The following is a 17,129-nucleotide window of genomic DNA, read 5'->3' on the forward strand; positions in this document are numbered from 1 at the left end:
TCACAAGTAACTGTTTGACCAAACTGAGTTTAAAATGGATTAAACAAAATGAATTAATCTACAAATTGGCTTAAGAAATTTAGTAGTAATTTAGTTTATAACTCTTTAAGTAGAATATTTTTGACATTGTGTCATAGTTAATTACTAATTTTCTTCAACTTCGTCACTTGTAATTTCATTAATCAATAACGGTTTGAACACAGTAACTTTTAAAGAATTTAAACAAAATGAATTGCTTAAAGAATTAAGATCACGATTAAACCTGTGATATTTCACTGCTGGGCATAAGCCTCGTTCTACGTAGGGAGGACTGGAGTTCAATCAGCCACGCTACTCCTCAGCGGATTGGCTCTTTTTAATTCAGCTCAATTTCAAATTTTCTCTTTATTTGCTTTGAATTGATAAATCAAACATAGCCTTTACTCGATAGCAATAGTGGATTCGTTCTTAGTTCACTTAAAGTTACGGTATCTCTAGATTAATGACTCGCAGATTTTCACATCTATTTCTTATCAATCACAGTAGCCACTATCAACGCTTAAAAAATAATTCTTGTATAAATTAGCTGTGAACTAGGTCAATGACTTGCAAATTTTATCTTATTATTTTTTGTATATTTTTTATTTGCAAATTTTAGTTCAGTCACACAAGAAACGGAAAGTGTTATACTTAAACAATGAAATAAGTTTTTAGGTAAATTAAATGAGAGATAGTATAATTAAAAACCTAATTAAGACATGCTACGTATTTTGTAGAATTTAATTCAAACATTTCATTGAAAATGAAAAATCTTAATAGTTATGTAAAATAATTCCAATGCAGCTATTAATACAAAACTTAGCACTAGATAGTTTATGCTATTTCATAGGAATATTTACAGTTAGAAGATATCTGGCGTTATACAGATGATAAGTGTCATGAAAATCTGTAATACTTTTTTGGTATTCTCAAATAATATATTTAGTAGTTGATGTTGCTCTTTAAAGTTTGACATTTAACTGATCTTCCACATACTATTTATTTACTTATCTTATGTATAAAATTCTCGGGTCACAATGTTCTAATGTCACAATACTCCTTTGAAACGGCTGGACCGATTTTTATGAAATTTTGTGTGCATATCGGGTAGGTCTGAGAATCGGCCGACATATATTTTTATACCCCTAAGTTATAGGGGGGGGGGGGGGAGATTAAAGGAGTTAATAAACATATATGGCAAAACAACGTTTGCAGGGTCAGTTAGTATGTACATACATTCTAGTTTCAATATCGCAACATGATGGATGAGACACATTTGACAGGGATCTATAGTGTAATTTGAATTAGTATATACACATATGAATGCAGTTAACGTATAAAAACTACTTCCAACCTATATGAACTCCAAGTTACATGCTGCTATTATTCATATTAACGAATATCTCTCTTCTATACTGGAGTATTGAGATCTTTTTTGAGATCTTTTTTGTTGCTTACAATAATTATTTGATGGAAAAGTATACATATTCGTAGTTTCTGAACATATTATTATTTTTATTATCTATGTTTATATCTACACTTATTTGCTAGTTATCATATATGTACACTTATTTCCTAGTTACCATATATGTACACTTATGTTCTACTTACAATATAAACTTAACCTATGTTAATGTTAGTAAGTTTTAAAGTCTATCGTTTATTGCATTGTTTGCTGGTAATTTCAATCTTTTTCTAACCCCTCAAAGTTATATTAGTGTAGTTAAGCATGTTATCATTTTTCTGAATGAAAAACAATAAATATTCGAAAAAAATTTTTTAGTTATTCTATTTTATTTAGTAAATTATTCCAAGCCTACGTTATTCGTCAGATGTATCATTCCAATATGTTTACTAGTATACTCGTAAGTCTTTGACTTTTTATTATATAAGGTTCCAATTTCGTAAAAACACAAAGAAAGAAAGTAAAAAGCGAAAGTACAATCACGTACAATTAGAAAAATCCTTAAAAACTCTACCACTAATGACATTGATTAATTATTTACTCTGTCCGGAAACCGTGTTGGCCTACATGGAATACCGAGACGTAATCTGATAACAAGATAATGTTTACAAAAGCGATTCATCAGGCTAATTAAAGCTGTGCCAGTCATTGGGCTACATCCGATATGCGATCAGTTATTTAGAACAAACGATTTAGAAAATTAGATTTACTTTTGCGATTTACTATCAAATATTATTTAATAATGAAATGAAAATACACAAATAAATCGTAATACATTTGCCTAATCAAATAGGTTCTTAACTTTTCGCTGTAATGATGATGATGATATAAAAATGATGATCTTATCAAATATAACGAAAATTATGTTAGAAGGTTGTTATCTATAATATATTAATAAAATTTTCTTTATTGTAAAACGTAATATAAACAAATACCGTATTTATACCGTATGTGTACAAATCTTATCTCTCCAGATAGCAGCGGTTAGGAAGTGTACAAAAATAGAGAAAAATATATAAAAAATAACCTACGCAGGTTATACACAAATTTAATAGAATGTTTATTGTTTATATAATATTGACTTTGTATACGCTTCAGCCTGTAATATCCCACTGCTGGGCATAAGCCTCTTTCCCCATGTAGGAGAAGGATCAGAGCTTAATGTGCATGATGACAACCGGGACCGAAAGCTTAACGTGCTCTCCAAGGTACGGTGGAGAACCACAAGGACTCACAACAGGGACCAAACATAAATATTTGTATCAATACACACGCGGTCGCCTTTGTATGTGTAAGCTTGATTACCATATGTTACTTTGTTCTGTCATTTTAGATATGATGAACTAACTGCACTTAATCGTGAATAACTGTTATTTAAAGTGAGAAGGGAAAGTGCTAACAATTAAGTACTAATAGGTAAATTAGCAAAAGCTGGCACATACTACGATATAACATCTTGCACTTATGGCGTCTGAAAGTTAGCATACAGCGCGATGTAGTACTAAGCATACGTAGTAGGAAAAATCAATCTGTTTTCTTTACTTGATTCCGATCTTCCCATTGTGAGAGACATAATGTTTTTAATGATTTTAAATTGTTTTTCAAATGCTAAATTATTATTTCAGCTTTTTTTTTCTTTGAAAATAAAATATTTGCCTTATTAAATAGATGGTAGTAAAACTTGCATTACAGTAAATATGCCAGCTTTAGCAATTCCTGTTCTTAATAAAATGCATAATTGGCATTGATTTGGCCCACGGCTGGGCATAAGCCATAAATGATAAAATATTAAATATCTACAGAATACACACACGGTCGTCTGTTCCTAAGGTAAGCAACTTAATGCTTGTGTTATAGGTAACAGCCGACTGGTATAGCTACATCACCAATGGGCTAGTCAAATAATAATACATATTACATTCAGATTTTGCAGCAACCGAATAAATTGTAACGATTTCCGATTATGTCAAATTTATTGTACTATATGTACAGTACTTTAATAAATCAAACAAATTATTATATCAGCTCATTTCCGACTTTATAATACTAATTAATAAAACTATAATCTAATAAATCCAGTCCAATCAGTTAATATGCTATGAATACGCAGATTCGTTACGCAACTAAAACAATACAAATAATAACTTTCTTAATTTGCAATACACGGTAATTAAATTCAGTAGACTTTAATTTATTTTCCTGTTAATAAACTTTTTGAGTGACGGATATTTGTATTTATATAAAAATTTCTTTACGGTTTGCATATCTGTCCTAGTGGGTCTCCCCACCGTGCCTCGGAGAGCAGGTAAAGCTGTCGGTCCCGATCTTTCTTAACTCTGAGTAGGCAATATATCCGCCAACCAGTAGTAGATGGAGAAAGAGGCCTATGCCCAGCAGTGGGATGTTACAGGCTGAATCGTTAACTTTTTGAAGTAAAAACGAGTAGAAGTAAGATTGTAATATGTTTGTGACATATGTGATATTTCCTTGATGGGTATTTATTGATAATAAGTAATAAGGGAATATCATAGAAACGACCTGTGATTACTTTATTAAAAGATCGTAAAAATTACTGTTCTTCATAACTTTTCTTTTACATTCTCATACCTAATGCTTTTTAATAATTTTCTGTTAATATTAGATCATTAAGATAATAAATCAGGATTTGCTTTCCTCATTATATGACTACGCAATGTTTTATTTATTTTTTATTCATAAAACTTTATTGCACACACAAAAAAAAATACATTTTAGAACGATTAGATACAAAAACAAGTAATGTATGCAAAGGCGGCCTTATCGCTTATAGCGATCTCTTCCAGGCAACCTTTAATAAAAGTAGTATATGAAAAATATGTCGGTAATAGTTAATGGCGATTTATAAATTATTTAAAAACGAAAGTGAAAATTCATTCAAAGCCTTGAAAATTTTTTTAAAGAATAATCTTTTATCTTTCTTTATTCTTTCATAATAATAAAAATCACTTGTCGAATCTTAAAAAGAGTAGCACTTGAGAACATCTTGACCTATTTGAAAAATTTATTTTTTGTTAAGTTTGTAATATTTTAAGGGTAAGCTTATTGTCAATTTTTTTTTTAAGAAATCTGCACGAAAACTCAGAAGTCGCTTCAGCCTGTAATATCCCACCACTGGGCATAGGCCTCTTTCCCCATTCAGGAAAAGGATCAGAGCTTAATCCACCACGCTGCTCCAATGAGGGTTCAGTCAGAACTAAAACTATCAAAACTTTACACTAAATTTGTGAAATATTTTAATAAAATATATCACGTTCAACTTGGTACTTTTAGTGTTTGTTCTGTTACACGATTCTATTATAATATTAGGTGGTAAGTAGCCGTAACATGTAGAGCATGTAAAATTAATTTATATTTAGGTAAATAAGCTCTACACACTTTCCGGCCCAATATGAATGAAAATCCCGTGTCGGTATCACCAAGACGTATCTAAGTACAATAAAAACACATACTACAAATTAGATCTGTATGGCTCATATTACAAAATTGTTTCATCCTATCATCATATCATCAAAATCATCATAAATATTCAATAAACTTTCCATCATACACATCTAAAAAAAGGAAAAAGCTAATAATTTCACATGTGTTGATATTCGTTTATGACTAAGCTTAATCATTACAAAGAAATCTTTCTGTAATTACATCAATTACGGAATCTAATCAAGACAAGCGTATGATGCGTATATGCGTATGCGTATGCGGACTTTAATACTAGTCTAGGTTTAGAAAGGCTAATTGCAACTTGACCTTTATAACCCTAACCGCTTAGTATAATCAGATACGAAAGGAGACGAGCATTAACATTGAACGATAATTTATTATAATGAAAGTCCGATTAATGTCCGATTAACCGGTCGCGGATTTTACTTTGCATACAGTAGATAGATATTTATCTTTACTTGTTTTGTATAATTTTCTCTCTTTACAATACACTGAAGACAGATCGACGATGGCTCTGGTGTGACGACTCCTCTGGTATAATGGTGCGTGTGCCTTGGTAGTGCCTACGCACACGTGGTCGCGGGTTTGATTCCCCCTCGGAGTGAATATTTGTATTTTTACAAATATTTATTTCACGTTTTAGATTCTGTCTTTTTTGTTCACCCTACCGTGCCTTGGACAGCATGTGAAGCCGTCGGTCCTGGTTGTATGTTACTCATTGTAGGAAATATAATCGCAGATCTGTAGTAAAGCAGCGTGGAGTAAGAAGCCTGGGCCCAATAGTACAATGTCCTGAATCTATCAAAATGACTGAACCAGTTAGTACAATGAGGATAACAAAAGCAGTCTTTCACATACTAGTATGTACAAACTAGTTGGATACAAACTGGTTGGACCATTGGTCGAAAATTCTACAAATTAGCACAATTTACTCCCTTTTTTAAAGTGGGTTAAAACTAAAATTTACAATCGCAAGTTAAAATATTATATTAAATAAATTATAACAAATTAGCATCTATCTATAATTTGAACAATTAATGACGTGTTTCGTATTTCAGCAAAAAGTTATAAAGTACACTAAACATTAATTGTAAGTATATACTCAAAACTCATCCAACGCTCTAGATGACATATTAGGTATGTACTCGTATTATTTCAGCTATGAACTGACTTTTTTTTCCATCAAACTTTGTTTTACTTTCCGTGTTTATGTTAAGAAAATGCAAACTAAATTTTAATATAAAATCATGATCGTACAAATTCCATTAAAACTTGTAACAATCCTTGACAGAAGTCTATACAGAATAAGAATGTGAATAATTCCCATAAAATATTTTTTTTGTATTAAATTTTAAAATCAAATAATAACTTTAGTGAATTTAATTATTTAATCGAATGATAGGAATAATCAAAGAGATAAAAAGAACAACAAAATGTCAAGAAATGTAAATTTAAAACACTTCTTTTAATATAATTTTGTTTTTCGGAAATAATTAGAACTTTTTAAATAGTATAATGATCACATTAATTACATCAGTAAAGTTCTGTTATTTTGATCTCACAAAAAGTTTGTAAGTAACTAATTTGTATTCTAATTAGTGTATATGTTTGAAATTTGTAGGAATTCTTTTGACGACGTGTTTGCCTGAGCGCAACGGTTACAGGCTTTTGCGCTGACGTTTGCGGGTTCAATCCCCGCATATGACCATATATTTGTATTGGCCATACAGATGTTAGATAGTATCTGGTTAGTAGTCATCTAAAACATCGACGATTTGCGGATTCGATTCCCGCTTGGGATTGATATTTGTATTTGTACAAATATCACTTTCGGGTTTGGACGTTTGTCCTTGCAGGTCTCCCCACCGAGCCTTGGAGAGCACGTCGGTCCCGGTTGTTGTCATAAATATCTGATAGCGATAGTTAAAACATAGTAGGCAACATATCCGCCAACCCGCATGGATCAGCGTGGTGGATTAAGCTCCAATCCTTCTCCTACATGGAGAAAAATGCCTATGCCCCGGCAGTGGAATGTTACAGGCTGAATGCGAGCGTTTGTGCTATTGTATTTGACCTATTTATTTATAATTTTAATTTTAGTTGGGCTCGGTATATTTTTCATATAAAAATCAAATTATTCTTTGTTGTACTAGTTTATTGTACCTCATAACCAACACCATATAACATTTAATTTTATATCAAGGATATCGTATATTAGAAAGGGCCATAGAAACAGTTTTACGATGGGAATATAAAGTGATATCTTCTATGGAACATTGTATTGTATTAATAATACAAAGAACAACCATTTACGGTTTATAGAGATGTTACGGAAATATTAAAGTTACGATCTTTCGATGAAATCTTAGAAGTTATTACGTCGTGTTCAAAATAAATAACAATGGATTTTCCTTGCTTTATAAGCGTTCAATTTCTATTTGTATTCTATTTTGAGATTATAATTACAGAACATTGTATTAAATAGCTATAAGTTTGAAGAAATTAGATTATAAAGATGTATTGAATATTTATTTAATTTATCTTCATTAGATATTAAGCATCTCTCTACGAGGAATAAAATTGTTTATCAATTATAAAATCAGCGTTATTAAAAAATATTTAAGACATTTCGTTTTTAATCGTTTTATTTTTGAACATAATAAATAATAGGAATAAAATAATTTCATATTCATTTTGTCCACAGACCGACAAACGTTATTGACGACATAAGCTTTGCTGGTGGCTGGTATCCAGCCTGGATAGGGATTGCGGAAAACCGGGATGTCTGGTACGAATTCGGGGAGGCCTATATCCAGCAATTGACTGCGATAGGCTGAACTAGCTGGCCGAGTTCTGTCCATATCTAATAAAGATATAAATTAAAAAAAAAATGTTTAACGTTACCTGAACGTTTGAGCGAATAGTTCTAGTTTCCATTTGTCAAAAATGTAAATTTAAACTTTTATTTTACAGATTAGCTAACATACTATGTACGTACGTTTTACTTAGATGATATATTTAACTATATAGGATTTTGTGCTACGGAACAATCAATGACAATCCATCTAATCTTGTGTAAGGGCCCATTTCGGCTACCTATCGACTAAAATTAGATAATTTTCTATTTGCAAATCACCAGACATACAATTATATACTTGTCTGACACTTTTGATTTGTTAACAATAGAAGCATAGTTCTTCCTATTACTAAGTTGTTGCATCTTACTATTCAGTAAGAAGCCCGTCCGTCGAGATTGTCCTTGGCATTTCAATAGCAGAGAATGATCACAAGCTTGATTTACACACACACTTGATTCGACAATGGACGTAAATACCATAAAAAGTAAGATGCAGTCGAAATATTTCAGTGTTTATTTTTGTATTTTAATAGAAATAATGGATAATTTATTTCTAACAATGACTATACTTTCAGTCAAGAGGGTGACTTTATAAGGTGGAAAGTGTTTTATCAAAAAATTTGTCAACTAGTTAAGAACAAAAGGGTCATTTACGTAACGAGTTATGAGTATACACTTGAATACTAAATGAACATTTTTCTGAAGGACTTAAAAAAACCAAATGGAAGTTATATAAAAGCTGTGACTTCTCGCCGAGTCTTAATTAAACACGTTTGAAAGAGTTCGCCTTTTGAAGGAAGAAAAACATTTCATAGAGTGTGGTTTATGAAAGGGGTGGCTTTCATGTGTGCGGCGGTAAAACTCTTTTTCATTCAAACTTTATGTATGTTATGACGTTAATTCTTTGTCAAAATAAAAGAATTATTTAAATAAAAGTTGAATGAGTAATGACGTAATTTGTGGAATATGGCTGTTATTATTGTATAACTTTAAGCGTTAATAACGATTAATTAACATATAACACTGCCAATTTTTTACTGACTACTCCAATAATTTATTTACAAATACTGCACGCATATAATACTCATGTTATTGAACTTTGTAAATAATCATATTATCTCTAAGATTTTTATTTTTGTGTTACCCACATTAGGAATTCTAAACATTTTTGAATATCATATCAAAAATTGATGCCACGGTTCGCTTAAACCGAAAATTAAAAATTATCATATCAAAAATTTCGCTCGAGCGGGTGCATCGTTCCATAGCTTAATTGGCTAGAGCGCCGACACGGCAAGTCGGAGACGCGGGTTCGAACCCCGCTGGAGCGATCAATTTTTGATATGATATTCAAAAATGTTTAGAATCATATTATCTTATTGCTTCATAAGAAAGAAAAAACGTATCTGCTACAAGAAAAAAGTATAAATCAAAATACTACAATGCAAACTGCTCTCATTAAATCTAACTATTACATTTTCTATATTAAAATAATTCCTATATTGTGTTCTATATTAAAATAATTTAAATTTAGTTTTTATTTTTTATTTTATTAAAAAGATGAGTACATGCTTTTTCGGATTACACGTGACCGCACGGGATACGATACTCAAGCCTTATTATATATAACCTCTTTTGTAAAGATAATGTATTTGCTTTTGCATTATCCAAAATACTTATACATTAGCAGTAACCAAAATACTTTTGTAATTTAATTTATCATTTATAACGCTGAATTGTACCGTAACTGATAAAAATAAAAACGCTTGGAGATAATTACTGTTTTCTTTTATAGGAGATTTCATTCCGAGAGTTCATGGATAATTTCATTGTAAAGCAAACTAAACTATGAATTTGTAATATAAATGAAATTAAAAATGTATACCCTTTTTTCTTATAAAGAAATCAATTTGATCCTATTGTATTGGATGTCTGAAATTACCAGTAATTTTTGGGAGATCAAATCCGTGCTGATCTAAGTTTTCAGACACTAATTCACTTAAAAACTTATCCTTCACTTGGCTATAAAATAAAATAGACATGTATTTAATAACTCCACTACTGCACTATTAATCTGATACATCTTCGTGGATCTACAATATCTAAATCAGTGTGACAATTAAATCCAAATATTCATGAAAAGGAATTTACTCAACACCGTTACTGAACATAACATATAGTTACTTAAACTACTCAATAAGACTCTGCTACATACATAAGCACGTAACACATACCCTACATACATGCATACAAAATAAATAATATATATTTACTTTATTTTTACGCTAGTAAATAATAACACTTTCAAATTAAGCTATTTGGAAATACCCGTGGTAAAACAGTTTAAATTTAAAAATATTGAAATAACGTAGTCGTCAAAATTAAATTGTATTTTAAACGAGTACCTCTGCTAACTTAATTGAAGAGGAACGGGTCGTACAAAACCCGTTCATGCATGTAACGAGGTCTACTATCATATTTTTACACAACCAAGCAACGAAAAACGTTTGCGAATTTTTTGAGTCAGAAAAGTAAAATTTTAATTTGACCCATTTGTATCGCTCTTGTACATTTTTCCATTACGTTGAGCGTAGTAGACGAAAGTCCTTTTTAATAAAATGGTTGAGTTTAATTCTTAGATTTCTTTGTAAATAGCTCTCTACTTTTCTAAAATTATATAACTTGTTATTAAAGGTCATCACATCTTTCATAGCACATCATTAATTTTTTTTTAATTTGGTGTACTGTATATGCTGTATATACGAATCTTTACTATATATATAATAAAATGCATCGTGTGCCTGTTATTTGTTACAAATATTTCCTTCATAGACGGGTTGTCTGTAAGACCGACTTTGCACTTTATTCAGTATGTTGTTTTTTCTTTTTTTTTTTTCTTTTTAATATACTTGTAAGTTTGCAATAAAGTATAAATAAATTAATTTTAAAAAATATCATTTGAAAAATATTACATTACATATGTTCCATTAGTTGCTGATATCTGAGTAGGCTATCTAAATCCTCGTGGTATCAAACATATGATATAATTAATAATTGGCCTATCAGTAACTAGTGCGTGAGATAAATTTTCGTAAGTAGTGATTTTAACCGACTTCCAAAAAAGGAGGAGGTTCTTATTCGACTGTATTTTTTTTTTATGTATGTTACATCAGAACTTTTGACCGTGTGGACCGATTTCGACGATTTTTTTTTAATCGAAAGGTGGTGTGTGTCTCTTGGTCCCATTTAAATTTATTTGAGATCTAACAACTACTTTTCGAGTTATATCTAATAATGCGTTTTTACTTGACGCTTTTTTCGTCGACCTACGTTGTACTATACCGCATAACTTTCTACTGGATGTACCGATTTTGATAATTCTTTTTTCTTAGAAAGGAGATATCTCTAGTTTAGTACTATGATAAGGAAACCAGGATCTGATGATGGGATCCTAGAGAAATCGAGGGAAACTCTTGAAAATCTGCGATAACTTTTTACTGAGTGTACCGATTTTGATAATTCTTTTTTTGTTGGAAAGAAGATATCCCTAGTTTAGTACCATGAAAAGGAAACCAGGATCTGATGATAGAATCCCAGAGAAATCGAAGGAAACTCTTGAAAATCCGCAATAACTTTTTACTGGGTGTACCGATTTTAATAATTTTTAATTTAATCGAAAGCTGATGTTTGTCATGTGGTCACATATAAATTTTATTGAGATCTGATAACTACTTTTTGAGTAATCTTTGATAACGCGCAGTTACTTGACTATTTTTTCGTCGATCTACGTTGTATTACTCGTCGATGTAATTGAAGTCGGTTTTTTTTCGTTTGCGAGCAAACATAATTATATAAAATAAAATTACTGTAAACAGATAAGACAAGGGAAGGATTACATAATAGTGAACATTCATCTTTATTAAATTAGTACTGTTTAAATAACTTAGATTTTTATTCTTACGGACAAAATTAATATATAGATGTATGTAATTGTATAAGAAAACTAACTTTGGAGGCACCTAATAGGTACTTTGAATTACAAATTCTAAGACATAACATTTACATTTAAGGTTCCTCTGAAGACGTATACTTCGACATATCTCTTGTTAACTTTTTTTGAAAATCTTGAGAAACTACTACAGTTTTTATTTATAAAAGGAAATAACGGAATATAATTAATATATATTAAAGATCTACGCCGATAACGGCTTTGCTTTACAAGTACTTTTAAATGTTCATTGATCATTAATATAAATTAAAGCGATCCTACAATTTACATGTAATTTTTGTTTGTACAAACTAGTAATTAAAAAGTGATCATTTAAATAATTAAATAAATATCAAACAATCATATCATAAATCTAGTGATATTCTCAAGTAAAGACCTCAAATGTGTAACTACAAACTAATGCTACCAACATCATAATTAAAAATGTTTACGCAAGTCATTTTACTTAATAGAAAAACTTTCATTGCTCTGTTAGATATTATTTTCCTCCGGAACTATTAGAAACAAACATGCCTAAAATGAAGGCAGTATAACTTGCACGGTAATGTCTGAGATTAACATATATAAAACAGTTTTAAACGTGTACATTGAATAATATATTAGTAAAACTAAATCTACGTTCCTCTGACACTTGTAATGTACATTAAAATAATTATTCCTCATTAGCGGTTGCGCTTGTTTATAACTGCCGCATAAAATAGCTTGAAAATGGAAAGCATTGTTGTTGTTTGTGACCTCGTGTAGATTAATATGAGATAGTAGAGAAAGTGTCAACGCGGCTTTGTGAAATTTAAATGTATTATTTACGTAATAAACGACTTATTTAATATGTGCATAGGATTTTGACATTTCATTCAAATACCTGTTCTATGTTCTATAAAAAAATTATTTATATATAAACACGATTTTTGAAATTTCTCAAAATACAAGAAAGAAAGATAGTCAGAACCGTTTTTTTATAGTATGTATAATAGTTTTAGTAATCAGAAACGTGTTTAAGTAATTAGGAATACCTTGTACTCCATTTCAAGTTTAGAGTTAAACCTTTTTGAACTGAGACTGTGTATATTTCATTTTTGTAGCTTTGTTTGTTTGTCTATCTTCAGAATTCATAATACAAAAAATAGTTTAGACAAATCGGCTCAAAACACAAGTAGAAGTCTAAAAACAATACGCGTTATTTTTCGCCATCTTGTTCTCTTTTTCTCTCATTATGTTCCATTGATTTATCCGACCTCATATTCTAAATTGACAAACATGAGTTCACCTATGTAATCTTTTTTAAATAAACAAAAAAATATTCAACAAAATAGTTTTAAAAACACAGAAGTACATAAAAAAGTTGATATAAGTTAAATCCCGTAATTCTTTCATGCTTTAATATGACGTGCTCAGTTTTTACTTATTCAAGACCAAAAATATACGAATACTACAGTAAGGTATAATAACATAATTAATAAAGTATTCATAAACTACGCAGCTTTACACTTTATTTAAAAGAAATATTATTTTAAGTGAGCTACATAATAATTTTATTTCGAATTAGTTTAAAATAAATATTTAGATTAGAGCATCCTTGTACAAGTTTTGTATACAAACCTGCCTTAAACTTTTAAGTCGAACAAATTTTTCATTACAAACAGACTCTTCTAGTTTTGAAAAAGTTTTTAAATTAAATTCCTTTAGTATTTCAAAAGTATTAATTACATAAAAACTAATAAAAAATATTAATTACATAAAGAATAATATTATTATATATATTATAATCTCAAAGTAAGTAAATTAATGTAAGGTAATTTAAAAATAAAACACAAATTTATTCATTACTAACATATAAATATTGTACAAATAACATTTAACTATATCCTGTATCCGAATTAAATACATTTTTTTTAAATTCAATTCATATTTAAATATCAAAATAATTTTATAAATAATAAATTAACCAAAAGTCTCTCATGTTATAATAATAACTTGAGAACTAGCTTGACTAAAGGAAATCACTCACAGAAAAGGGTCTAGCGGTCGATAAATTACTTCAACAAGAGGACAGCAACAGAGATAACATAGCTATATAATGACATCAAATTATGCTCTAAGAATTCCATGCAAGTAAAACTTGGTATGTGCTATTATAATGTTCGAACGAGCGTATAAAAGATGACTAGACGTCCTTCGTGTTTTCTCCTGCATTTCATAATGCAAGGGCAAAACTTTGTCATGTTGGATAAACGGCGGTTTACTACACTTTCACAATTAAAGTATAAAAGAGTTATTTGCAAAAAATATAGATAGTTATATAAGGACAAATGTAGAGGCTAATTTTGATGTTTAAAATCAGATAGTATCGATTATTCTCTCAAGTTGAATTATAGTGCCCCCTAGTACAGTAAAAACCTCTTTTATATTGCATACTTTGTGTTTCCAATATTTTTCCAAAAAAAAAAAGTTTCCTATCGCATTTTAACAAATATAACGAATTGCGTTGATGAGCCTTCAATAAATAAATAAACAAACAAACTTTACAGTTTTATTATATATACATATATATATGTATGAATAGATTTGTCGTTTGCAAGCAGCCGCTATCGTAAATGCGGTGAACAGTGAAAGCCTTATTATATTGTAGGCTCGAATTTATTAGCGGAAATTATGGGCTCGGAAAGTAGTAATGAGATAGATCGCATGAATTGTATTACGTTCACAGGCACTCTAAATCATATATGTATACGTTGTATATGAATACAATGGTCCAAATCGGTTTGACTCACTTCAAATATAATTAATAAAAAATTACTTTAATTTTAATTTGTAAAATAACGATTCTGAAATTGATTTTAAAGCCTCTACTTAAATAAAATAAGTTTTTTTTTTAATTTTTAAATGATATAGATACTAGCGACCTCTATCCGTCCATTTTTTTTACATGATAAGTAATCACCTACATATTATATACTAAAACCTTTTCCGAAACATGCTGCAACTTGTGATATAAGTATTATTCCGACCGATTCAGTAGTTTTTGCAATACAACCAAACAAAAAAACCGGCCCTCCATTTATTAGTATAGATATATTCATCCTTCCTCCATTTATTTATATACATATATGAATACAAAATATCTCTGTTTAATCTACGTATATACAATGTATGCTCTAATTTGCGTTATTTTAAAAACAGCCTTAATTTACTACAACGATTATAACTCGAAAAATTTACACAAGCTTTGATCGTATGAATATGTATTTTGTTTATTTACATGATCGCAAGTCAAGTGGCAACAAACTGATGAACGGTTTTAGTGAGTGATATATTGTTATAATAAAACCACTTTTTCGAAGACTTGACTTCGAAGACGAAGACCATGGTTGCTGTAAAGTACCCGAAACGTCGGGCATTTAAAAATTTAATAAACCGCGATAAAATCCGAAAAAGGTGTTTCATTATAATGAGTAAAATTCACGTAAACGTTAGAAAATAATAGTGATGTATTGTATTAAATACTAGCCGACCCGTGCCCACTTCGTTGGGCGTCAATTATTATTTTTGTGATGCAAATATATAGTAAAGTTGTCATCTCGCTCGCATTTCTCCAACTTGATTTACATATACTATTATTTTTCACTGATTTTTTTATTCAATAACAATAAAATATATCCTATATCACTCCTGAATAGTGTAGCTTTCTGTTAGTGAAAGATTTTTATGACCGGATCAATAATTGCGAAGATTATCCCCTACAAACAAACAAAGTTAGAAACTTTACCTCATAATAAATAGATTTAAAAAAATAAACGTATTTTGTATATTTTTTTTGTAAATATCACTCAACGGTTATTTAATAAAGGTAATAATAAGTTTAATAAGTAACAATTAAACATTTAACGAAACAGTTATAAAATGAAACATTTTAATGGCTTTTAATTAATCATTAACAAAATAAACATTCTAAGGAGTTCTTATAATTCATTTAAATTTGAGAAAGAGGTCGTTTGAATAAAGTTTGCAGAGTAGCTTGTCGTTGCGCGATTAAAATTATGCAAATTTAATTTTTGCATAAAAAAGTCTTTGGGACGTGATAATTTACTTACTGGGGAGCTAGTTAGCTGATACCCGCGACCTTGTCTGCATGAAATTGATTGTATCGAATTTTTTTATCATTTAGTAAACTATTATCCTTACTAATATTTTAATTACGAAAGTAACACTGTCGGTCTGTCTGTCTTGCACGCTTTCACGTCAAAACTACTGAACCGATTTAGACGAAATTTGGTACACAAATAGTCTAGAGCCCGAGAAAGGACACAGGCTACTTTTTAATGGGAAAACAGGGGTGTAAAGGGTGAAAGGTGGGGATGAAAAGTTTCAATTCAGAGTAAAAAGCGTGGGGTGCTTGATATATTAAATATAACAATTATTCTACTTGCATATCTATTTGCGGAGAGTTATAAAAACATAGTTAAAGTTATGAAAATATAGTAAAATGCACCCCACGTATTTTACTCTGAATTGAATTATTCTCTTAATAACTAAAATTTTATTATAATTTTATTTTGAAGTAATTAATTATGATTGATTGTTCGGTCTTCTACTACTGTAATATAAACTCTTTGTAATTAAAAATTATATGTTTGTGACAAGAGACAATACTAGAGCTATTTCGATGTCCGAAAGAAACCAAAAGATATATCCAAAAATGGTATCCAAAGTTACTATTCCACGTGGACGAAGTAGCGGGCACATTTAGTAAAATATATATAAAAGTTTTTTCTCGAGATGACTATATTTTCAAAATATTTATTTAGTTATTCTTTATAAAATTTTGCAGATAACTAAAGCGTTAGCCTCTTCAAGAAGAAAAGTTATTTTAATTTTTCAAAAGCTATTTCGAGTTAAATTTATCAAACATCTAACATATACTAAATATATGTACTTTATTTTAAGGGGGGTAACTAAAATGCGATAGATGGTATCAATGTAGTACATATTCATATAAATATATATAGGTAATACCGACACAAATCTATGTTAATAGCTTAATCACAATAAGCGTGCTGAGTGTGACAAATGATAAATGATAATTTTAATGAATTACTGCATTAGCAAATATTATGATAATGCTAAGATTTATAATAATTATTACAGATGACTATATGATTTATTATTTACAAAATCATACTTGTGTGTGTGTATGTTTATAAGCACTGCGAGTTAGTATCGTTTATGTGTTTGTATAAACAAATAAACGAAACATGTACAGATTGTCATCACAAATCAGAATTATTCGAAAGAGTCTATAA

The 17,129-nt window shown here is 29.7% G+C and overlaps 1 protein-coding gene and 1 non-coding gene across 2 annotated transcripts in view; one reads left to right on the plus strand and one right to left on the minus strand.

Moving 5' to 3' along the window:
• The window catches only part of LOC123664072 (putative uncharacterized protein DDB_G0271606), a 51,833-nt gene that overhangs the window by 17,020 nt on the left and 17,684 nt on the right, over positions 1–17,129 (minus strand). The gene's annotated exons all lie outside the window — the stretch shown is intronic.
• Trnaa-ggc lies at positions 9,079–9,151 on the plus strand. The gene has a single exon. It is a non-coding gene; the product is annotated as a tRNA-Ala (tRNA).

Source organism: Melitaea cinxia, chromosome 21 (genome assembly GCF_905220565.1).
Source record: "Melitaea cinxia chromosome 21, ilMelCinx1.1, whole genome shotgun sequence".
Lineage (NCBI taxonomy): Eukaryota > Metazoa > Arthropoda > Insecta > Lepidoptera > Nymphalidae > Melitaea > Melitaea cinxia.